The 25,033-nt window shown below is 38.2% G+C and overlaps 1 protein-coding gene across 2 annotated transcripts in view; it reads left to right on the top strand.

The window, feature by feature from the left end:
* The first annotated feature begins 7,206 nt into the window (after positions 1 to 7,206).
* The window catches only part of LRRC4C (leucine rich repeat containing 4C), a 424,916-nt gene continuing 407,089 nt past the window's right edge, over positions 7,207 to 25,033 (top strand). For both annotated transcript variants that reach the window (XM_060176576.1, XM_060176577.1), the window contains exons 1-2: positions 7,207 to 7,362; positions 9,147 to 9,234. The gene's annotated coding sequence lies outside the window, so the exon portion shown is untranslated. The remainder of the gene's footprint in view (positions 7,363 to 9,146; positions 9,235 to 25,033) is intronic.

Here is a 25,033-nt window from a genome sequence, read left to right on the forward strand (position 1 = left end):
TCAGTATACACGTCTTTCACTTCTTGGTCAGGTTTATTCCTAGGTACTTTACTGATTTTCCTGCAACAGAGAATAAGAGTGATTTTTGGATATCCTCACAATATTCCCTTGATTTCTTACTCTTGCCTGATTGCTTTGGCAAGAACTTTCAATACTGTGTTGAAGAGTAATGGTGATAATGGACAGCCCTTTCTGTTCCAGATCTGAAGGGGAATGCTTTCAGCTTCTGTCCATTGAGTATGATGTTGGCTGTAGGTTTACTACATATGGACTCCACTATCTTGAGGAATTTCCCATCTATTCCCATTTTTGTAGTGTTTTGAGCATGAATGGGTGCTGGGTTTTGTCAAAGGATTTCTCCGCATCTAAATAGATAATCATGTGGCTTTTAGTTTTGCTTTTATTTATGTGGTGAATGACATTCATTGACTTACATATGTTGAACCAGCCTTGCATTCCTGGGATAAATCCCACTTGGAACTCTTAAGAGGTAGTTTCTTTGATTATCTCTGTTTTACAGGTAAAAACATTAAGGCCCTGGGTAATTACATGTCTCACCATGCTCATACAATTACTAAGTTGAAAAAGTTAAGATCTGATGAAGTTAAGATCTTCATCTTGTTTTTGAGTTAATGCCCCAGTGCTTTTTATAGTATCAAACACTGAGATTTCACAATTGATTCTAGTTTGTTTTGCTTGCAAGTGTGTGACCTATGCCCATCAGTTAAAATAAGGGAAATATTTATGACTAAGCACTTAGTAACAGAAATACTACTTCGGAAACTTCTGTTTACTATTGATATATCACTTTAAATAGCATTTGGATTTGCTATAAGTAGAATGGAGCTGGAAACAAAGCATTTTGTCATTCTTCTCCAACCTGTAAAAAATATATTTCTATGCTTCAGTTATTTATCTTTTTATTCATTCCTGTACTATCTAGACTGCCCTGTATTAGTTTTTTTTTTTTTATCTCAAAGTACAGAAAGTGAAAAGGACAGTTTCAACCCTTATCCTGCCTCTTTTCTAATGCATACCTTTGGCTGATCTAGATAATTTTTGTTATGTCTCAAAAATTATTTTTGTTAATTGTCTGTACTTTGTGTACAGATGTATTAAATATGATGTGATCATGAACTGATGATTCATAATTATATTAGTATTGATTGATAGATGACAGTTATTTAAGTTAAGTCCCTCCAAATTGATGGAATGCTATCCTGACTGATGAATATGTTCTTTCTGTGCATGGCATTTAAGCAATTATTCTGGTCCTTTTCCCCTTTCATCTATTTCATTACACAAAAATTATTGCCATTTCTTTTAATTCTTGTCTGTACCATGAACTGATTTCAATCACAGGTATTTCTTCCTCCATCAATTGTATTCTGTCTGCCTTTCCTTCAGCTGTTACCTTTAATATTATAGAACAACCACTGATCAGTAATACATAGCATAGGACCTGATATATATAGCATTTTCTCTACAAATGCAAAATTTAATAAAATTCAAATCAGATAATAGCAAATAGTTCCATTGAGGCCTGCCTGCAAAGTTTTCTATAAAGAGTGGAAGATAGATTTTTTTTCTTGGGGGGTGGGAAATAAAAATAAAAAAGATAATGATTGTTATTGAAATGATAACTGCACTATTCTCACAGTTTTCTTAGTTATTTTATTTTATTTTCTCCTACAAAATTGAATTGTTGCTGAAGGGAACTACCTTGTGGTTGTGATTCAACTTTCAGCAAACATAAACCACTCAGGAGGTACAAGGCCAGTCATCACATGTACAGGTGAATGTTCTTGCTCTGTAGGGCTGACCTCAGGAGTCCCTAACTGTGAAGGCATTATGTAATGAAACACAGTCTATGGCCAGAATTCTTCCTACACACTAACTCCCCCCAAAAGTCTTATAGTCATCATTTCCCTTCTCTTCTAGTGGTTCTGCTTTGTCTCTAACAATTTTGTTCCAACTTTCAGAATGAAGAGAGGCAGCTTTTCCGGCTTATATGGATTGGCTGTATAATGTAATCATTAATGTCTTAAAACTGGGTCTGTATTTGAAGGTGTTAGAAAATTCACAGGAGGCCATTCTTTGTGTGATTTGGAAATTATTTTCAATTACAGATTAAAGCATGGCTATGTCTGTAATATCATTTAATGAGGCATAATGCTTCCTTTTGTCGTTTTTTTCCCCCCTCTGATTGAGATGGGCACCCTTAAGCAGCCTGACAGATTCCTGAGTGTTGACAATCACTGCACCAGCAGATGAGAGGGAGTACAATGCTGCCTCAAATGAGTGCCAATGAAAGTGATAGATCTTTAAAATAAATTGCATAAGGCTTTTTAAATTGGATGTAATTGGCATGTATTCATCAGATTTTGAATTTGGACTCAATAGTAACAGGAAGTTAGTACTGAAACACTGAATAAGAGAACACTTATGAAATAGAAGTCAGTGATTATAGAGAGGTATATGGAGAGGAAAGTGAAAACAATATATATGTATAGCCAGTGGCTCTTATCTGAAGTATAGAGATGATTTATATGAAAAGTGCCTGGCACATAAAATGGTCACATCTGCTTGTTTGTTGGTGTGTGCGTGTGTGCGTGTGTGTGTGTGTGTGTGTGTGTGTGTGTGTGTTTCAATCTATGTGTGTGCACTTATCTAAGCAGTTTTCACCTCCCTACCACTAAATTTCCTAAGAATTAATCCACATTTTATCTCCAAGGGAAAATATTAGAATGAGAAATGGTTCAGTGAGGTTAACATACTATATATTTTTCAAGTTATCAATGATTCTATATATCTTAATTTTTGGTAGATGATGATGATGATGATGATGATGATTATAATCATTTATAGAACAAAGGGCTTATGTATGTATAACTTCACTCTTCCCAGACCAACTTTTTCATTTATAAAGACATTTTTTATCTTTGTTTGTTTATTGGATAGAGACAGCCAGAAATTAAGAGGCAAGGGGGGTGTAGAGAGGATGAGAGACAGAGAGACACCTGCAGCTCTGCTTCAGCAGTTGTGAAGCCTTCCCCTTGCAGGTAGGGAACCGGGGCTTGAACCCAGGCCCTTGCACTTTGTAATATGTGTGCTCAACTAGGTGCACCACCATCCGGCCCCCAACGTTTTCGTTTTTAATTTCAGAGATAAAGAGGGATACCATGACACTGGAACTTGCCCTAATGCCCATATGATATGACGGACTATTGTGTCCCAGGTCACACACATAGCTAAGCACATATCCTAATGTATCCTACCTGGTGACTATTTTTGGAACCTATTGGTAGATTATTTTATATATATGTGAGTAGAAAAATTAGATCAGAAGAGCTATTTTATTTATTTTCTAATAATTTTATTGGGGGACATTTACTAGTTCATAGTACAGTTGTTAATATATGGGTATCATTTATTTCTCATCTCCCCATGATAGAGATCTGTAAAATACTCTCAACATCAACTTAGATCCTTGTTTCACTATTATGCACTAAGATCTCAAAGACTCTCAGACTATTCCTGTTCCTCCCTCCTCTCTTTCCCAGAGTCCTTAGCTTTGTTACTACACACTAAGCCCAGTCCAAGTTTCATTTGTGCTTTCCCTTTATGTCCTTGTTTCTTTTTTATCCAATTTAGTTGTTCATTACTTATGGAGGCTTAGAGAGCTGGCAAAGTAGCTGACTTGGATGTATGTGCTTTGCCACATGCATAACCCAGTTTTGAGCCAGCTCCCACTTCATTGACAGTTAAGGAAACTTTAGTTTCTTTCTCTCTCTCTCTCTCTCTCTCCATCCTTATCCCTCTTGCTCTCTCTCTCCCCCTTCTTCCTTCCTTCTCTCCCTCTCTTTCTTTCTCTCTCTCCATCTCTCCAAATAAAAGGATAAATCTTCCAGAGGCTTAGAAAAATTGGATAAGAAAAAATATGACAATTAAAGTAAGGAAGCATTATGGATAAGGGAAAGAATAAATAAAACTGGTAAGTCCTTGCAGTGACAGTGATAGATGTCATGTGAAAGAAAATGGTAGCATACAGTAATAGATGACAGCTATTAGGCAAATTTTGAATAATTTTTATGATTGAAGAATTTTAATATCCAGTTGTTAAATTAGATTGTATTAAATATTTACATGAGTGATATAAAGCCAGGCATTGTGATGGTTTAAATAATATAGTGTATATGCTATGGATACAAATGTAGACTACATATATAGTAGGGAGGATTCTATTTTAAATGGGGACTCAACTCTTTTAGCTTGAATTTATGGCTTACAACTATATATCTTGTATAATTTTTCCAATTCCTGTGATCATATCCACTTATTATGCTATCAGAAAAAAGTAAATTCTAAGAACAATGTCTGTCCTTTAAACATTATCTCTTGCAATTTGTACCTTCCTTTTTGTTAACATTCTTTTAACCAAGCATGAGTATTTAATACATCTACTATGTAAAGAAACTTGAAAGTATAAATTTATTCTACTCAGCCACTTGTCTAGGTAATACCTGTGAATTGTATTGGTATAGAAAAAAAGTTACTAGCTGCTGCAGGAAGGTTAGTGATTTACAGATATATACATATATACATACATACATATATACATATATGTATGTATGTATATAGATACTTCATTTAACACTCCATACAATTATAGTCTTACATATAAATTATGGATTCTTTCCAAAAGAGAGATACAAAAAGAAGGAAGATCATTCTGGATGACATTGGAACAGGTCTCTGGTTAATACCCAGTGTTCACTGCCAGTGAGTACAGGATATGCATTCATGAGATTCTGGGTTTGATTTCTGGTGGTGGCTTTGGTAGAGTGTTTTGGCCTCTTTTTCTCTTCCATCAGTAAATACACAAGTAAAATAAAATGAAATAGTTAAAAAAAAATGCCTGAGCTAGAGTCGTAGACATACAAAACAGTAGTTCCAAGTTCCTTTAAAGAGGTAGGGATAACAGAATTTCATAATCCTCTGGTTTCAGAGTATAGAAATAATGGTGTTTAAACTTCTAAAGTTTCCCAGACCAGACATGGTTAACTATTTAAGGAAATATCCATGGGAGAGGAACCTTGATTTGGATAAATTAACGTTCAAAATGCCTAAGGGATATTCATAGATGTTCTAAATGCCCGGGCACTTGGAATAAAGATTAGTGATGCCTAAATCTAGTAGGTTATATTCAGATGAATTTGTGTATTTGTTTTCTCTTTCTCCTCTTCTCTTCTCTTCTCTTCTCTTCTCTTCTCTTCTCTTCTCTTCTCTTCTCTTCTCTTCTCTTCTCTTCTCTTCTCTTCTCTTCTCTTCTCTTCTCTTCCCTTCCCTTCCCTTCCCTTCCCTTCCCTTCCCTTCCCTTCCCTTCCCTTCCCTTCCCTTCCCTTCCCTTCCCTTCCCTTCCCTTCCCTTTTCTTCCCCCCATTTTTTTTCTCTGCTCAACTCTGATTTATGGTGGTGTTGGGGATTGAAACTAGGACATTGGTGCCTCAGGCACGATAATATCTTTGCATAACCATCACACTGTCTCCTCCACCCATTATTTTTGGATAAAAACATGCACCTTCAACAGTCACTTAAACTTCTTTCAGCTCTAAATTATGTGTTTATGCCAGGAGCACACATTTTTTTCCTTGAGAATATCTAACTGTAGTCACCTCATTTTCTTTTATGATCTTTTCAATTTATTTCTGCTTCAGTTCTATCAACATGCAATATATTTTGTTGAATTTTCTATTCCTTGTATTTTCCTATAGAGCACCTTAAAGTAAAATCTTTTTATTTATTTATTTAAGAAAGGAGACATTAACAAAACCATAGGATAAGAGGGGTACAGTTCCACACAATTCCTACCACCCGATCTCCATATCCCATCCCCTCCCCTGATAGCTTTCCCATTCTCTATCCCTCTGGGAGTATGGACCCAGGGTCTTTGTGGGTTGCAGAAGGTGGAAGGTCTGTCTTCTGTAATTGCTTCCCTGCTGAACATGGGCATTGACTGGTCGATCCATATTTCCAGTCTGCCTCTCTCTTTCCCTAGTAGGGTGGGTCTCTGGGGAAGCGAAGCTCTAGTACACATTGGTGGGGTCCTCTGTCCAGGGAAGTCTGGTCGGTATCATGCTGGCATCTGGAACCTAGTGGCTGAAAAGAGAGTTAACATACAAAGCCAAACAAATTGTTGAACAATCATTGACCTAAAGGCTGTAATAGTGCAGATGAAGTGTTGGGAGGTATTCCCTGCAGGCTCTTGTGTACTTCAGCTTTCAGGTATATATTTTTCCCTAGCTTATAGGGACGTGTGAATATATGCTCTATCTCAGGGGACCTGGACTATATCTAGGTTTGGGGACTTTATTGGGGAGTGGGACACCTGGAATGGAATTAGAAAATACTATGAAAGGAAAGGTCTCACCCGCATGATGAAACTGAAGGGTTGACATTCCACACCTGAAGTCTCTAGACACAGTCTGAAGTGAAGCATGCTGGGGTGGCACTCGTTGCATTGATTGGGTTGTGATCCGTGGATGCAATATTATTTGATTTGGATTGAGAGAAGCATGCAGAAAAGTGTGCCCCACCCTAAGGTTCCAGGACTGGGGGAACTATAGGCTTTATAGTGGAAATGTGAGGTCCTGCTGTCTTAGGGTTAACCCAATCACCAAATAATGTGATGATAACAATAACCATTGTCTTCTTGAACCTTAAAGTAAAATATTTTTTTAGAAACATGTATAAAAGCTAAACATTTTAAGCCACTAATTTTTTCAAATACTTTATTTATTTATTGGATTGAGAGAGTGAGAAATTTAGAGCGAGGGGGGAAAGAGGGGTAGAGAGAGAAAGAGAAGAGATACCTGCAACACTGCTTTACCACATAGGGTTTCCTCCACCCTGCAGGTGGGGAACAAGGTCTTAAATCCAGGTCCTTATAAATTGTAACATGTACACTCAACCAGCTGATCCACCATTTGGCCTCCTACCACTGATTTTTTTAAGTGACTTCATTTGAGTGGGTTTAGAAATGAATATTCAAAATTGGATTTTGTTTGTTTTAACACCATGGTTATTGCTGCATCAGGTACCTATATAACAACTCCTTTACTCCATGCAGTCACGTCTTATTCCTTTTCCCCTCTTCTTCTTCTCATCCTACTCCTCCTTTTCCTGATATAAACAGAAACAGAGGGAGAGACAGAAAGATGCCTGCACTACTTCTCCACAACTCATGAAGCATGGCAGTGTGTATACTCTACTCTAACAGGTGCCCCTCAGACTCATTATTGAACTATGAAAACAATACACTACCTTTCTCTTGCATCCAGAATTTCTGTTGATATTACAAATGTAAGTTTAATAAATGCATTTCCTTCTTCAGAATCGTAGACTTGTCATTCTCCCTTCAACCCCTACATAATGTATGTAAAAATTTGTAAGAAGGAAAGTGACTTAGGAGGTAGAGCACCCTGGGTTTCATCCACAGCACCACCAATGATGGAACAGTTAATCTGATTTTTCTCATTCAGAATGAAATGGATATTTTAAGAATAAAATCATTTATAGATTTTTTTCAAAGGAAGCAGTGTACATATTTATCTTTTTTATTATTACTATTGGAAACAGAGAAAAAATTCACAATCGAAAAATCAGGAGTTTTTTTTTTTTTAACTTGAAGGATTTTTCTTCTATTATTCATTTCCTTCTGCTGTTTCTATTTTCTTATTGTGAAACTCCACTTAAATGACCTTTGGGGCTCTTGGATTTATGCTTCTAAATTAACTTGTCTCTTATTTTATATCACTTTTCTTTTTAGTCCAGATAAAAGAGTTTTTGATTTTTATTTTTCAGGTTTCCAGTTAGGTAATCAGGGTCAATATTCTAACCAAATATTTGTCAGTAATCCAAATTGTATTGTTAGGATCTTTTACTTTTCAAAATGGCATCAGAGCTTCTAGTAAAAGACTATATGTAGCAAAGTAAAGTACTAGGGGACAGGGGTGTGGGCATGTTCAGGTTCTGGTGTGTGATGATGGAGTAGGAATTGGACTGGGGGTGAGAGTATTTTGCAGAAAACTGAAAAATTTTACACATGCACTAACAACTGTATTTACTATAAACCATTAATTCTCCCCAATGAAAAAACAAACAAATATACTATAATATATATATATATATATATAATTTAAATCAAACCCCCTTTGGGCTAATTCTTTTTATTTATCTGGGGAAGTCTCTTTAATACTTGATAACCATGAGTTTCCTCTTCAATTGGGTAGTTTTCCCAGATAGCTTTTTTTCTCTACATAGTTTGCCAAATAAGAAAAAGTCATCTGACAGCAGAGCAAATGCAAAAGATGTAGGACTCAAGTGTGTCTAGTTAGGTGTTGAGAACATAGAATTATCAGAGATAGGCAGTTCCATACTTTCTAGTTGAAGCTTTTACCATGCAGCAATCTCAATGCCACCTTTACATACTAATATGGGCATTAATATGCATCTCCATGCAGTTTAAAATTTTCAGATAAAATGAGTTGGCCAGAACACAGAGAAAAAAAAGTTATGCCCAGAATACAGTTCTGCACTATTTATTTCAATTACAGGTCTGAGGTAAGAGGAGCAATGTCCAATACAAAGGGTTGCAAAGGGACATTTAAAGGAGAGCCTCATACAAGGTTTTGATGAATTCTGGAGGCAACAGTGTCTGCAAAAAGAGAATGTGCCTGGGGAAAGGTGATAGAATGGATCTTTTTCTTTTTTTTGTCATGTGAGTGTGAAATGGAATTAGGACTCAGGAAAAAGAGAATAAGGACAGATGAACAATTCAAGCATGGAATATTAAATACATGAGAAATAAGGACCTACTCTCCCATCTTGCCTCCCTTTTCCCTTCTGAGGGAAGCTCTAACTTATCACTGAAATAAATATGGTAGAAGCACACTTTGGGAGTATTACATAAGTATGTTCATGTTGTCCAGCTTTTTACCTCTAGGCAGAATTCTAGTTAAATAATTCTGGACAGATGGATGCCTATCCTTGGAGAGCAGGGACACAGTTTCTGAGTGAGGATGGACATAGAAACAGCATGTCAGCCTTCTTCCATCTGGAACTAGCAAATACTTCCTTTCTTACAGAAAGTCACCATGCTGTTCCAATGACATTCTGCAAGACTCCATTGTTGGAAGAAGACTGCAGGTGTTTTGTATTTTCCATATGGCCCAGGTAAGTTATATTCTAAGGCATAAACTTGTCACATCATGCCTTTGGGAGGTAGCTTACTTTTCTGTGTAAGGGAACAACTGGTTAAAACCAGCTGTGCTTCCCATTGTTGTGATATACATGGCAGATGAGCTTCCAGTGCACAATATACCCAAGGCTTTGTACTGCTTCTGACCTATTGTTCCCACATGAGTGGACTGATAAATAAAATTCAACAGTATCATCAGTATTTGAACAATCTGAGAACCGAAATAAAAATCAAATATCGACATTGCTACTATGAAGATTGAGAAATTAAAATCACATGATTTTACAAAATTTCCTGTACTCCACTATGATCCTTAAATCTAATTCTTTAACCATCTTACTCAAAGAGTAGTCCAATTGTTAATCTGTATACTTGAAAAAGTGAAAAAGAAATATGTGCTTGATTATATGACATTGCTGTCCTAATTGCAGTGAGAGAGGAATGAAAGAACTGGGCAGTGGCAAACCTGCTTAAGCTCACATAGTACTAAGCACGAGGACCTCTGGCAAGGAACCAGGTTCAAGCTCCCAGCTCCCCACCTGCAAGGGGGATGCTTCACAAGTAGCAAAACAGGTCTGCAGATGTCTGTCTTTCTCTTTCCCTCTCTATCTCCCCCTTCTCTCTCAATTTCTCTCTGTCCTGTCCAATAAAATCAGGAAAAATGGTCACCAGGAGCAATGTAATCATACAAAGCAAAGACTATGATTTGATGCTGACATTGAACCCCAGCAATTAACCAGAAGGCAAAAAAAAAAAAGGAATGAGTATATATATGAAGCAAACATATGTTTGAGTTATATGTGTTTATCATATTGTATCAAACTCAGAAGTAAGGCATATCCTTCCAGGACAGACATAAGTTCTTTGCTCCATTGTTACATTTTCAGATAAATAATTATTTCTTCTTTTTTTATTGATGTAGTTATTATTGTTGTTATTGATGTCATCTTTGTTGGATAGGACAGAGAGAAATGGAGAGAGGAGGGGAAGACAAAGGAGGAGAGAAAGATAGATACCTTCTTCTTCTAGCGTTTGCCCTTCTTCCGTAGCCAGTCAACAGCATCAGGTTGAGCCTGATGTAAAGTTTCGAGACCTCCTTTGAATCTGGAGAGGTGGCAGTCATTGACTATGTGGGTCATAGTCTGTCTGTAGCCGCAGGGGCAGTTCCGGTCGTCTCTGGCTCCCCAGCGATGGAACACAGCGGCACACCGGCCATGGCCTATTCGATAGCGATTGAGGAGGGCCCAATCATAATGTGCTAGGTCAAAGCTGGGTTGATGCTTGCAGGGGTCTGTGATGAGGTGTTTGTTCTTTACCTCAGCTGACTGCCAGCTCTGTTTCCAAGAGACTGGAACAGAGAAGTTCAGTGTAGGCATAGGGGACCAGATTGGGTGACGAGACGTCAAGCGTTGGACAGGGTAGGCGAAGATATCCGCGTATATTGGCAGGTCCGGTAGAGCGTAGACGTGGGAAATGAACTTAGATGATGCCGCATCCCGACGAATATCTGGCAGGGCGATGTTGCTAAGAACTGGCAGCCATGGAACCGGGGTGGAACGGATGGTTCCAGAAATTATCCTCATGGAGGAATATAATTTGGAATCAACCAAGTGGACATGGGGGCTACGGAACCATACTGGGGCACAGTATTCTGCAGTGGAATAGCATAATGCCAGAGATGATGATCGTAGTGTGGAAGCGCTCGCGCCCCATGAGGAGCTGGCCAGTCTTGCAATGATGTTATTCCTCGCGCCCACCTTTGCTGCAGTTTTTTTTTCTTTTTTTTTTTTTGTATTTTAAATTTTTTATTTAAGAAAGGATTAGTGAACAAAAGCATAAGGTAGGAGGGGTACAACTCCACACAATTCCCAACACCCAATCCCCATAACCCACCCCCTCCCATGGTAGCTTTCCCATTCTCTATCCCTCTGGGAGCATGGACCCAGGGTCGTTGAGGGTTGCAGAAGGTAGAAGGTCTGGCTTCTGTAATTGCTTCCCCGCTGAACATGGGCGTTGACTGGTCGGTCCATACCCCCAGTCTGCCTCTCTCTTTGCTGCAGTTTTTATGCGATGTTTGTGAAATGACAGAGTGCGATGGAGAGTAACGCCAAGATAGACTGGCTGGGCTTCATGCCGGATTCTCGTACCACCAAGCTGCACATTAAGCTCACGCGAGGCCGAGGCATGGTGTAGATGGAAAACAGATGATAGCGTTTTTGCAGTGCTAGGGATTAGTCGCCATTTTTTACAGTAATCAGATATCAGAGACATGTCTTTCGTGAGTGTTTCCTCGAGGATGTTGAACTTGGATGCCTGAGTTGCACAGCAGATGTCATCGGCGTAGATGAACTTCCTTGAAGAAGTTTCTGGGAGATCATTGATGTAAATATTAAATAGCGTAGGAGCCAAAACAGAGCCCTGGGGGAGGCCACTTGAGACAAGTCTCCATCTGCTAGACTTGTCACCCAGATGCACCCGGAATCTTCTGTTTTGGAGAAGAAATGATATAGTGTTGGCCACCCATGGAGGCAGGCATCTTGAGATCTTGACTAGAAGACCACAGTGCCAGACCGTGTCATAGGCTGCTGTGAGATCAACAAAAACAGCACCCATCTTTAAATTCTTCTGTATAGTCATCTGAAGTCCTGCTTCACTGCCTGTGAAGGGACTCTCCTGCAGGTGGGGAGCCAGGGGCTTGAACCGAGATTCTTATGCTGGTCCTTGATCTTTGCACTTCGTGCGCTTAACCCACTGCACTACCTACTGCCCGACTCCCAATAATTCTTTCTTCCATAGATTTAACCAAATAAGTTGGAAAAAAATTTCTCTTTGCTTTCCTGATGATAGATCTCCCTACTCTAGATGCAAAAGTATAATTTTTTTCACTATATTTATTACCTGTGATTCAATCTCAGTTTTTCCTGTGCTAGAAAATATAGTAAAAACACAACTGAGTGGGGGGTGTCTAAAATAGAATTAATTATAATCTAGAATTCTAGAATTATATTTCAACTGTGGCATACATAATATTATAACTGCCTTGTAGTTGTTAATGAAAAATTAGTCACTAATAAAATATAGATGAAGTCTAAGTGAAAATAACTGAGTCAAATGATAATTTCACAATCATTTTGATTAATTATGGGAGAGTCTCTAAAAGCAATTGATTCAGAAAAAATAAACTGTTAAGGATAGAGCATCCAAAAAGTTTAATAAATTCCTAATTCTGGCATTCATTGAAGAATGAATTTCATTGAAAAAAGTTATGATACTGGAAAATTGTGTTATTTATTATTATATTAATCTTATGAGCATTAATAAGATATGACTCATATATCATAAAATTCACTCTTTTAAAATATAGAGCTCAGCAGTTTTAATGTATTACAGAGTCCTGAAACCACCATAATTATAAATTTAGAAAATTGTATTACCATACAATGAGTTGTGTCAGTTAGCTAGTAGTCCCCAACTAACCCACTGCTCTAGTGTAATACAAGTATATTTTAACTCTTTGTAGATCTGCCAATTCTGGACTTTTTCTATAGCATGTATGCATAGAACTTGTCTCTATTCCTGGATTTGGATTACTAGTATTTTGCTTACTCATTGTATGGTAATATGTTTTTCTAAATTTATTATTATGGTGGAAGGTTTGGCTTCTGTAATTGCTTTCCCACTGAACATGGGCATTGACAGGTCAATCCATATGACCAGGGTGTCTGTCTCTTTCCCTAGTGGGGCAAGGTTCTGAGGAAGTGGAACTCCAGGACACATTGGTGTGTCATGTGCCCAGGGAGGTCCAGTTGGCATCATGGTAGCATCTGGAACCTTGTGGCTGAACAGAGTTAAAGTATAAATCCAAATAAATTGTTGACTAATCATGAACTTGAAAGCTGGAATATTGCAGATTAAGATTTGGGGTCTCCATTTTGAATATAGCCAGTAAGCCTATTTTAGTTATATTCCAAAGGTACCATGACTATAATAGTTTTTTCCTGAGCCTGACCTCTGATATGGAGCAAGTTATTGTCTGGGGAGATGATGTCATGGCTAGTTAAAGGGCTAGAAAGCTGGATGAGGGAAGAGAGTACCTCCCAAATATGGGAAAGATGTATTAATATTGTTGACTGTAGACCCCATCGATTTTATCTGGGGCCTATATTCAGCATGGTAACCTGTGTAATCTCTGCATCCCTGTAGATCTGAGCTCACATTCTGTGGTTATGAGTAGGAACATTGGAAGCTGACCCAATGTCAGGACCCGTCTTCCTCAGGGGATAGAGTATGTTGTCTAGCCTCCCTTTGTAGGATGGAACATTTTCTACTGTTGTTGATCCACATTGAGGTCAAGGTCCTGTGTGGGCCCTCAAAGGGGTCTATTGTGTTGTTTCTGATGGAGATGACCAGTGACAACAGGAGGGAGGGATCTAGTGCAGGTCTAGGCCCATCATATCTGTATGGGAATCCCAGGACTCCCTGAATAGGGCCCCAGGTGATGAGGTAGCCTGATAGTGACTAAAGAGTCATCAATAAAGTATGCCAGTCTCTTACCCTTATTTAGATTTTGTAGTCCATACTTTGATAAGGTTAGCTTTGAAGTGACTGAGGAAAGTGTAATAGGGAGTAAGTGAGAAGGGCATCTAGGTCTAAGTAGAAACTATTTCATTAGGAATTTTATGGTGTCTTTTTACTTTCTACTTGCTTACTTAATTTATTTACTCACTGTAGAATACTGTAAACTTTTGCTTTCAAGTCTATATTTTGCCCTAATTAATGGATACATGTGTGCATCTGCTCTATCTCATGGGACCTGGGCTATATATAGGTTTTGGGGCTTTGTTAGGAAGTGAACCAGCTGAAATGGAATTAGAGAATCCTATGAGAAAGGAAAGGTCTCACCCTAGTAATGAGGCTTGAAGGGTTGACATTCCACACTTGACATTTCTGGACACAGTCTGAAATGAAGCATGTCATGGTGATACAGGTTGCATTGATTAGGTTAGTATCAGCAGATGCAGTATCATTTGGTATAAATTGAGAGAAGCATGAAGGAAAGTGAGTTCCACCCTAGAGGTTCCACAACTGGGGGAAATATGGGCTTAAAGAGGAAGTGAGATATTCCTGCTGTCTTAGGGTTTAAGAAGGCAATAGTTATTCTATAATCAAATTATGTGGCAACTGGGTACCTTTGAAGATACTATTGTTAGGATATGCTGTATCATATAGGACATCACCATAATTTATGTCCTTTGACATTTATATATAGCTGTATCTTATAAAGTGACATCACCAGTTGATTCTCTTCTCCCTGGTCTAAGCTTTTAGAAAAGTGCACATTTCAAAGAACAAGTAATTATTATAAATGCATTAACAATTTGTCAAAATTCAGTCTGGTTACAAACAAAAAATGTATGTGTACACCAATGTTCATAGTAGCACAATTTGTAGTAGCTAAAACTTGTAAGCAAATCAGGTGCCCAACAATAGATGAATGGCTGAGAAAGCTGTGGTATAGTCACACAATGGAATGCTATGCAGCTATTCAGAACAGTGAACCAACCCACCTTCTCTGACCCATCTTGGATGGAGCTGGAAGAAATTAAGTGGGGCTAAGTCAGAAAGACAAATATGAGTATGGAATGATTTCACTCATAAACAGAGTTGAGAAAGAAAAATAGAAAGGGAAAATCTAGCAAGTTCTGACTGAGTATGTAGTAGAGCACCAAAATACAAATCTCTGGGTGGAAGGTGAGAGTAGATGTTCAGCTTCACTGGGGCATGGGGTTTGAAGGGTTTGGGACACAGTCCATTGGTGGTGTGAAGGGAAGGGTGATGAAGTACACTCCTATTAACTTGTAGTCATGTAAATCACTACTTAATTAATATGAGAGGGGGAAAACTGATTGAATGTCTCAAACCTTTTAATAGACAAGATTTTCTTGAAGATCTTTGCATCAATGTTCATCAGAGATCTAGAGGTCTATAGTTTTCTTTTTTGGTGAAATTCTTTGCTGCTTTGGGGATCAAAGTGATTTTAGCCTCATAAAATGTGTTTAGGAGGGGGTCGGGCGGTGGCGCAGTGGGTTAAGCGCATGTGGCGCAAAGCGCAGGGACCGGTGTAAGGATCCCGGTTCGAGCCCCCGGCTCCCCACCTGCAGGGGAGTCGCTTCACAGGCGGTGAAGCAGGTCTGCAGGTGTCTGTCTTTCTCTCCCCTTCTCTGTCTTCCCCTCCTCTCTCCATTTCTCTCTGTCCTAGCCAACAACGAATTGTGTCAACAAGGGCAATAATAATAAACACAACGAAGCTACAACAAGGGCAACAAAAGGGGGGAAAAATGTGTTTAGGAGTGCTCCCTATTCTATTTTTATGGGAGAGTTTGAGAAGGATGGGTGTTAGTTCTTCTCTGAATGTTTCATAGAATTAATTAGTATAGCCATCTTGGTCTGGGCTTTTGTTCCTGGGGAAGCTTTTGTTTATGTGTTCTGGGGCTAGGTTTCTCTTCAGGAGAAGTATCAAAATTACTGATTCAAGATTTCTAGTAGATATAGGTCAGTTAATAGTTTCTATTAACATTTTAGTCAGTAAAGTGGTTTGAATCTTTGAGGAATTTGTATAATTTATCTAATTAAACTGTTTCATTGACATGAATTTCCTTGATGAAAAGTGATTGTAACTAGTTTTCATGATCTTATTATCCTTCAGTATGTTTTCGTTAGTGAATTATCTGTTTATCAATCTACCCACTTTTGAATGTATATTTTTGGTGAATTTTATGAGTTCACTGTATATCTTGAAAATCAGTCTTTTGTCATGTGTAATTTGTATGAATATTTCTCCCTATTTGGTAGGATGATTTTATTTGTTTGTTTGACTATTTACTGACATTCGTGAGGTTTTAACTTTACAAGCCAACTTTTTCAAAAGAAAGAAACAAAAGGAGAAAAGCAGAAACATCACAGCATAAGAGTTTCCCTCAGTAAGGTGGGAATCAGATTCAAACCTAGCTAGTATACAGGACAACCCAAACATTCTCCAAGGTGAACTCTTTTGACAGCCATAATGCCTTTCTGTTAACTACCCTCTGTTAATTGCTTTCCAAACTGTGTTCTATAAGTTGATTTTTTTTCTTCAGTTTAGTGCTTCTCAAGGTATTTGTGTTTTATTTTTGATTCATTGAGTAACAGTGTGCTTTTTAACTTTCTTATAGTTGTGAATTTCCTAAATTTTCTTTAGTTGCTCACATCTAATGTAATTCCATTGTGTTTGGAAACAATTTTATGTTATCTCAAACTTTTAAACATATTCAGGAATGGTTGATGGTCTTGCCACTATACCATTTAGTATTTTATCTCAGATCTTCCATAAGCACCATACTAGCATCAGTCATCATAGCGCTTATGAAAGTAATACATTATTACTTATATAGGAATTGCAACATCTCTTCTCAAGTACACTTGCTGTTTTCATTTTGTTGAAATGTGCAATTTCAATACAGCATTCCTTTCTATTTTTTTAATTTTTTAATGTTTATTTATTTTCCCTTTTGTTGCCCTTGTTTTATTGTTGTTGTTATTGATGTCGTCGTTGTTAGATAGGACAGAGAGAAATTGAGAGAGGAGGGGAAGACAGAGAGGGGGAGAGAAAGATAGACACCTGCAGACCTGTTTCACCGCCTGTGAAGCGACTCCTCTACAGGTGGGGGAGTCGGGGGCTGGAACCAGGATCCTTATGCCGGTCCTTGTGCTTTGTGCCACGTGCACTTAACCCGCTGTGGTACTACCCGACTCCCTCCTTTCTATTTTCTAAGAAGATACTTTGGAAGATAAAGACATCAGTTGTACTAGGCAAAGGTATTACTCTACATCTATGTCAAGACATGTATCTATTTGTTCATTTTTATTTGATAGTACAGGTAGAAATTGAGAGAAAAGGGGAAGATAGAGAAGGAGCAATATGGAGAGAGACTTGCAGAACTACTTCACACCTCACCTTCAGGTAGAGAGTGGGATGTCAAAACAAGGTCTTCACACTAACACATGATAATGTGTGAGCTTAACTGGGAGCACTGATACTATTATAATACAAAATTAAACTACAAATTTATTAAAATACAAATATTTTCATTCAACATTCAAAATCATACACATTACTCTTAACTTACTTGATACCCAGATTTATCCCTGGCTTTATAAACTGCAAATACCTTTCAATTCTTCCTCTCTATAGCTCTGTATTTATCCCTTGAGATAGAGTTAAAAGGTCAAGTTCTTACTGAAATTTCCCCTACTATCTTTAAGCATTGAAAAGGAAAGTGATGAATAAACAAATACATATATATATATATATATATATAAAGAAAAATAAAGTAGATTCCTTCTCTCTGCTTCTAATTATTTGAGATTTATCTCTATCAGAGCATTTATTTTGTCACATTTCAGTTATGTGTGTATTTCTCTCATCCCAGCTGTACCTAGTTTGTGTATGTGTCGTCTAAATGACTGGTGTCTTTTTCAGTATATGACTTTGTAGTTGGTTTTCAAAATTATTTTTCTGAATGAATGAATGAATCAATAAATGACATTTTTACCTGGATGATACACTTGTTTTTCTTCAGCTTTCCATGTCATGACAACAAAGTCTCCCAAAGAACTCAGGATGCATCAATTTCATGCACTTAAATTTGTAGTGAGGTTATCTGTAAGTTTGTAATGGCTTTTCCAAATATGTGTACTATATAATTAATATTTTTATAAAATACAGTGAAACTCTATTTTAAAAATAAATTTTATTTAATTTAACTTTTACTTAATTTAACTCTTTAAATTTCTGGAAGTTTTTTGATTCATAATTTCAATTGGACATTAAAGCAACCTTGAAATTCAGGCAAATATATTTTAGCCTTACCATATTTATTTGATAAGAGATGACTGACATGATGCTGTTTTTAAATGATTTATTGGATATATGGGAGGGAGTTTCATAAGAGAGAAATCAGTCTGCTCAGAATCATGCTAGCATCTGGAACCTGGTGGTTGAAAAGAGAGTTAACATACAAAGCCAAACAAATTGTTAACCAATCATGGACCTAAAGGCTGGAATAGTGCAGATGAAGAGTTGGGAGATCCTCCATTTTATAGATAGCTAGTAGGCATAGTTTAGTTATATTCCAAAGGGCCTGTGGTTATATTAGTTGTTTTTTTAATTTATTTTTTATTTAAGAAAGGATAAATTAACAAAACCATAGGGTAGGAAGGGTACAACTCCACACAGTTCCCACCACCCAATCTCCATATCCCATCCCCTCCCCTGATAGCTTTCCCATTCTCTATCCCTTGGGAGCAAGGACCCAGGGTCGTTGTGGGTTGTGGAAGGTAGAAGGTCTGGCCTCTGTAATTGCTTCCCTGCTGAACGTGGGTGTTGACTGGTCTTTCCATACCCCAGTCTGTCTCTCTCTTTCCCTAGTAGGGTGGGTCTCTGGGGAAGTGGAGATCCAGGGCACATTGGTGGGATCTTCAGTTCAGAGAAGCCTGGCCGGCATCCTGATGGCATCTGAGTACCCCCCTAACACTTCCTCTCTACTATTCCCACCTTTGGATCCATGATTGTTCAACAGTTGGTTTGGCCTTGTATGTTAACTCTCTTTTTTTTTTTTTTGCTTGAGCCTGAGCCTGAAATCTGATATGCAGGTGGATCTTAATTATTGTTTGGGGAGGTGATGTCATGGATGGTAGAAGGACCAGTGAAAAGAGTAGCTCCCAAATATGGGAAAGGTGTACTAATATTGTTGACTGTAAACCTCATCAATTTGATGTGGTCTGGGGCCCATATTCAGTTTAGGAGTCTATGTAACCTCTGCATCCCTGTAGTCCTGAGCTCACATTCTGTGGTCATAAGTAGGAACATTCCGAAGTGCCCCAATATCAGGACACATCTTCCTCACGTGTAGCATAGAGTATATTGTCCATCCTCCCTTTGGAGGATAGAACATTCCCTACCATTGTTGGTCCAAGTTGAGGGGGGGCACAAAGGGGTCTGTTGTGTTGTTCCTGATAGGAATGACTGGTAACAATGGAGAGAGGGATTTATTCGAGGTCTAGGCCCATCATGACTGTTTGGGAATCTCAGGACTCCCTGAATAGGGCCCCAGCTGATGGGGTGGCCTGATAGTGACTAAAGAATCATTAAAGTATGCTAGTCTTTCGCCCTTATTCAGCTTTTCAATCCTTGGTTTGATGAGATTAGTTTTGGAGTGAGTGAGGGAACTATAATAGGAAATAGGTGAGGAGGGTGTCTAGGTCTAAGTAGACACTATTTCATTATGAACTTTATACTGACTCACTACAGACTATTGTGTATTTTTGCTTTCAGGTATATCTTTTGCCCTAATTTATGGATATGTGTGAATATATGTTCTATCTTAAGGGACCTGGTCTATATCTAGGTTTTGGGATTTTGTTAGGAAGTGAACCTCCTGGAATGGAATTTGAGAATACTATGAAAGGGAAGGTCTCACACGAGTAATGAAGGCAAAGGGTTGATATTCCATGCTTGATGTCACTGGACACAGTCTAAAGTGAAGTGTGCTGAGGTGGTACTACTTGCATTGATTAGGTTGGGATCAGCAGATACAATATTATTTGGTATGAATTGAGAGAAGCATGCAGGAAAGTGAGCCCCACCCTAGAGGTTCCAGGAGTGCAGACCTAGACAGACAACCCCACCAATGTGTCTTGGAGCTCCACTTCCCCAAGCCCTTCCACACTAGGGAAAGTGAAAAACAGGCTGGGAGTATGGATCCACCTGTCAATGCCCCCTGTTCAGCGGGGAAGCAATTACAGAAGCCAGACCTTCAACATTCTGCATCCCACAATGACCTTGGGTCCATACTACCAGAGGGTTAAAGAATAGGAAAGCTATCAGGGGAGGGGATGGGATACCGAGGTCTGGTGGTGGGAATCATGTGAAGTTGTACCCCTCTTATCCTATGGTTTAGTTAATGTTTCCTTTTTATAAATAAAAAATTAAAAAAGAGATAAATCAGAGCACTCTGATACATTCAACATCTGGGATTGAACAAGGAAACGCAAGCATACACTGCTCTACTAGTTACTTACCAGCTATAGAATGCAACTTTTTTTTTACATGTTTATTAGTAATTTAATAATAGTTTGCAAGATTATAAGATTATGGTAGAATAATTTCCACTTTATTCCCTACGAAATTTCTGTGCCTGGTCTACCCCAATGACAACCACCATATTTCATGATATCTTGGGACAGTTTGTATACCTTTTAATTATTATGATCTATTTTACTGAGGGAGAATAATGGCTTACAATACAGTGTTGACACATGAATATTATTTGTTATTGCTCAATGATAGATATTGATAAATTATTCCACCCTGTTGCTTTTCGTTTCTCTCCATTGTGCACTTAAACCCCAATGCAGACTTCACTCCCTTCCAGGCTCCCCTCCTGCTAGTATTCATGCATTTTTACAAATGCACCATACCCAGTCCAAGTTTTGCCTTATTCTTTCCGTTTCTTTCTCTTTTTGTCTTATACAGTTAATAAATATTTTATTTTAATGTTTTAGTATTTTTATTTTTAAAGAAGGAAACACTGACAAAAACCATAGGATAAGTGGGTTACAACTCCACACAGTTCTCACCGCCAGAACTCCATATCCTATCCCCTCCCCTGATGGCTTTCTTATTCTCTAACTCTCTGGGAATATGGACCCAAGGTCATTGTGGGATGCAGAAGGTGGAAGGTCAGACTTCTGTAATTGCTTCCCTGCTGATCATGGGCTTTGACAGGTCCATCCATACTCCCAGCCTGGCTCTCTCTTTCCCTAGTGGGGTGGGGCTCTGGGGAAGCAGGGCCCTAAAACACATTGGTGGGGTCCATCTGCCCAGGGAAGTCCGATTTGCATTATGGTAGCATCTGGAACCATGTTGCTGAAAGAAGAGTTAATATATAAAGCCAAACAAATTGTTGACTAATCATGAACATAAAGGCTGGAATAGTGCAGATGAAGATTTGGGGATCTTCGTTTTGTAGATAGTTAGTAGGCCTATTTTAGTTATATTTCAAAGGGCCCATGACTATACTAGTTGTTGTTGTTGTTTGTTTGCTTGTTTGTTGTTTTGTTTTGTTTTGTTTTTCTGAACCTGACATCTAATATGCAGGTGGATCCTAATTATTGTCTGGAGAGATGATGCAATGTTGGAAAAAGGACCAGAAAGCTGGATCAGGGAAGAGAGTAGCTGCCAAATATGGGAAAGGTATATAAATGTTGTTGATTGTAAAGCCCATCAATTTGATGTGATCTGGGGCCCATATTTAGCTTAGGAGTCTATGGACCTTCCTTCCCTTATTTCTTAAGTTTCACCTATAAGTAGAAAATTTTCTTTTAATATTCATGTGTTTCAATTCTCTATATTTCATATCTGAGTGAAATCCTCTGGTAGTTGTCTTTCTTTTAAAAATAGTTTTGTTTTTCTATTTTTATTATTGGATAGAAAAAGAAAGACATTGAGTGGAGAGGGAGATATAGAGAGTGTGAGAGACAGAGAGACACCTGAATCCTTTCCTCACATCTTGTAAAGCTTCCCACATGTAGATGGGACTAGAGGCTTGAACCCAGGTCTCTGTACACTGTGAAGAGTGCACTTCACCAGGTGCACCACTGCCTGACCCCAGGTAGTTGTCTTTCATCTCACTTACTTTGCTAAACACAATCACCTCACGTCCTGTTCATTTTGTACCAAAGAATATAGTATAATCTATTTAATTTGCAGAGTAGTCTTTCATTGACTGTATGTGCTTTAATTCTTTGCTGTTAGACTTGAGTTTTTGAAGACATTTCCAAACCATAGATTGTGAGGTGTTCTGCCAATGTTTTCTTTTTTCAGTATTTGATATGTTCTGTTCTAATGTCCATAGCCTTGAGCCACTTGGAGTTAACTTTTGCGTATGGTGATTTGTGGCACTCCAGTTTCATTCATCTGTAAGTTTCAACCCAGTTTTCCCAACACCATTTGTTAAAGAGACTCTCCTTTCTCCATTTTATGTTTTAGACCTCTTTTTTTTATAGAGTATATATCTCACAATTTATTTATCCAGTCACCTATTGATAGGCATTTAGTTTGCTTCCACTCTTTGACAATTTTGAATAATGCAACTATGAATATAATAGTACACATGCCCCTTCAAATTATTGAGTTTATGGCTATTATATATGTGTGTGTGTGTGTGTGTGTACGCGCGCGCGCGTGCAGCCAGAGTCATTATGGGGTGCAAAAGGTGGAAGGTCTAGCTTTTGTAATTGCTTCCCTGCTGAACATTGGTGTTGACAAGTCAATCCATACTCCCAGCTTATCTCTCTCTTTCCCTACTGAAGCAGAGCTCTGAGGAAGCAAAGCTCCAGGACACTGGTGGAGTCATCTATCCAGGGCATTACAGTTGGCATCATGATAGCATCTAGAACCTAGTGGCTGAAAAGAGTTAATATATAAAGACATACAAATTGTTGACTAATCATGAACCTAAAGACTAGAATATTTCAGATGAAGATTTGGGGTCTCTGTTTTGGAAATAGCTAGTAGGCCTATTTTAGGTATATGCCAAAGGGCCCATGACTTTATTAGTTTTTGCCTGAGCCTGACATCTGATATGAAGGTGGATCCAAGCTATTGTCTGGGAAGGTGATGTCATAGCTGGAAAAAGGGCTAGAAAGCTGGATCAGGGAAGAGAGTGGCTCACAAATGGGAAAAGTGTATGAATATTGTTGACTGTAAACCCCATCAATTTGATCTGGGGCCCATATTCAGCATAGGATCCTATGTAACCTCTGCATCCCTGCAGGTCCGAACTTGCATTTTGTGGTCATGCCTAGGAACATTTCGAGTTGCACTGGTTTCAGGACCTATCTTCTTCATGTGCTAGAGTACAGTATCCATCCCCCCTTTGGAGGATGGGACATTCACTACCATTGTTGATCCACATTGAGGGCAAAGTCTTATAGGGGTGTCCAAAGGGGTCCATTGTGTTGCTTCTGATGGAGATGGCCAGTGATAATGGAGAAAGGGATCTATTTGAGGTCTAGGCTAATCATGTTTGCGGGGGAATCCCAGGAATACCTGACTAGGGCCCCAGCTGATGGGGTGGCCTCATAGTGACTAAAGAGTCATCATTAAAATATGCCAGTCTCTTGCCCTTATTCAGCTTTTGTAATCCTTACTTTGATAAGGTTATCTTTGGAGTGACTGAGGGAACTGTAATAGGAAGTAGGTGAGGAGGATATCTAGGCCTAAGTAGAAACTATTTCATTAGGTACTTTAAGGTGCCTTTTTAGGTCTTTCTACTTGTTTGCTTCATTTATGGACTCACTGCAAACGATTGTGCACTTTTATTTTAATGTATATATTTTTCCCTAGTTTACATGTGTACATCTTCCCTATCTCATGGGACCTAGTCTATATATAGGTTTTGAGGCTTTGTTAGAAACTGGACTAACCAAAATGCAATTAAGAAGTTTTATGAGAAAAGAAAGACCTCCTCTGAATAATGATGCTGAGGGATGGAGTTTGGAGTATGGCACCTGAGTAAAAATCTCTGGGTGATGGATGAGGGTGGATGCTCAGCTTCACTGGGGGAGTGGGGAGGGTGGGATGGGACACAGTCTTTTGGTGTTGAGAATGGTGTTTATGTACAAACATATATTTTCTATTTTATGATTGATAAATAAATAAATAAATAAATAAATAAATAAATAAATAAATAAAACTACAGGCTAAGCAAGTGCAGCTGTGATCCTGAGGCACCCGCTCCCATCGGCCTGGTGCATCATCAGCAGAACTACTGGCTGAGTTGTAGAACATCTGTTATTTTTAGCTATAAATATGTGGAGAGACTACAGCTGGAGTTTTAGATCACAGTAAGAGCATAACCACCATTTATTAATATTTTATTACTCTGTATGAACACATAATATCCTTTAATAGAAAAATACTTCTCTCACTTGATAAGCTAAGCAAATGTATTAGAACATCATCAATAGAAATGGATACTGAAATCCCTCCTTGTCTTTTAAATAATGTTTCAAGAGCACAAGCAAAATTTAAAGGTATGAGGAAGTATGAGAAATTCACTGAGTATGGAACAATATTCTTCCTGTATTTTGTTAATTCTTACCAGAATTGAAATTGAAGGTGGGGAATCTACATACCTATCCCAATTTATTCATATGTTGAGGGGCCAGGCAGTGGTGCACCTGGTTATTCAAACACATTACAGTTGCACAGAGATCCGCATTTTTTTTAAGCCCGTGGTCCCCAACTGCAGTGAGGGTAGCTGCACAAGCAGTGAAGCAGTGCTGCAGGTGTCTCTCTGCATCTTTGTCTTTATCTCTCTCCCTCCCCTCTCAGACTCTGTCTCTATCAATAATAAATAAATAAATATAAGCCATACATGGCTAGTAAGCTTCTTTTAAATATGATGATTTAAAAAAAACATATATTTAGATAAACAAATTTGGAACAAAGGAAAAGTGGTATTTAAAGAAAGAATAAATTCATATGCAGGTTTTGTGATTTGCAGTCACACATATTGGGGTCATTACTTCATTCATTACTCAGTAAAAAGTAGGACATTTAATATATTGGTGTCTTGAAGTGCATAAGAAAACATATGATCCAGTATCCAGTCCTTTCATGCTATTTACAGTCTAATTTAGGCTTTGAAAAGCATTTTTTCAATAATAAAT

Source organism: Erinaceus europaeus, chromosome 17 (genome assembly GCF_950295315.1).
Source record: "Erinaceus europaeus chromosome 17, mEriEur2.1, whole genome shotgun sequence".
NCBI classification, from domain to species: domain Eukaryota; kingdom Metazoa; phylum Chordata; class Mammalia; order Eulipotyphla; family Erinaceidae; genus Erinaceus; species Erinaceus europaeus.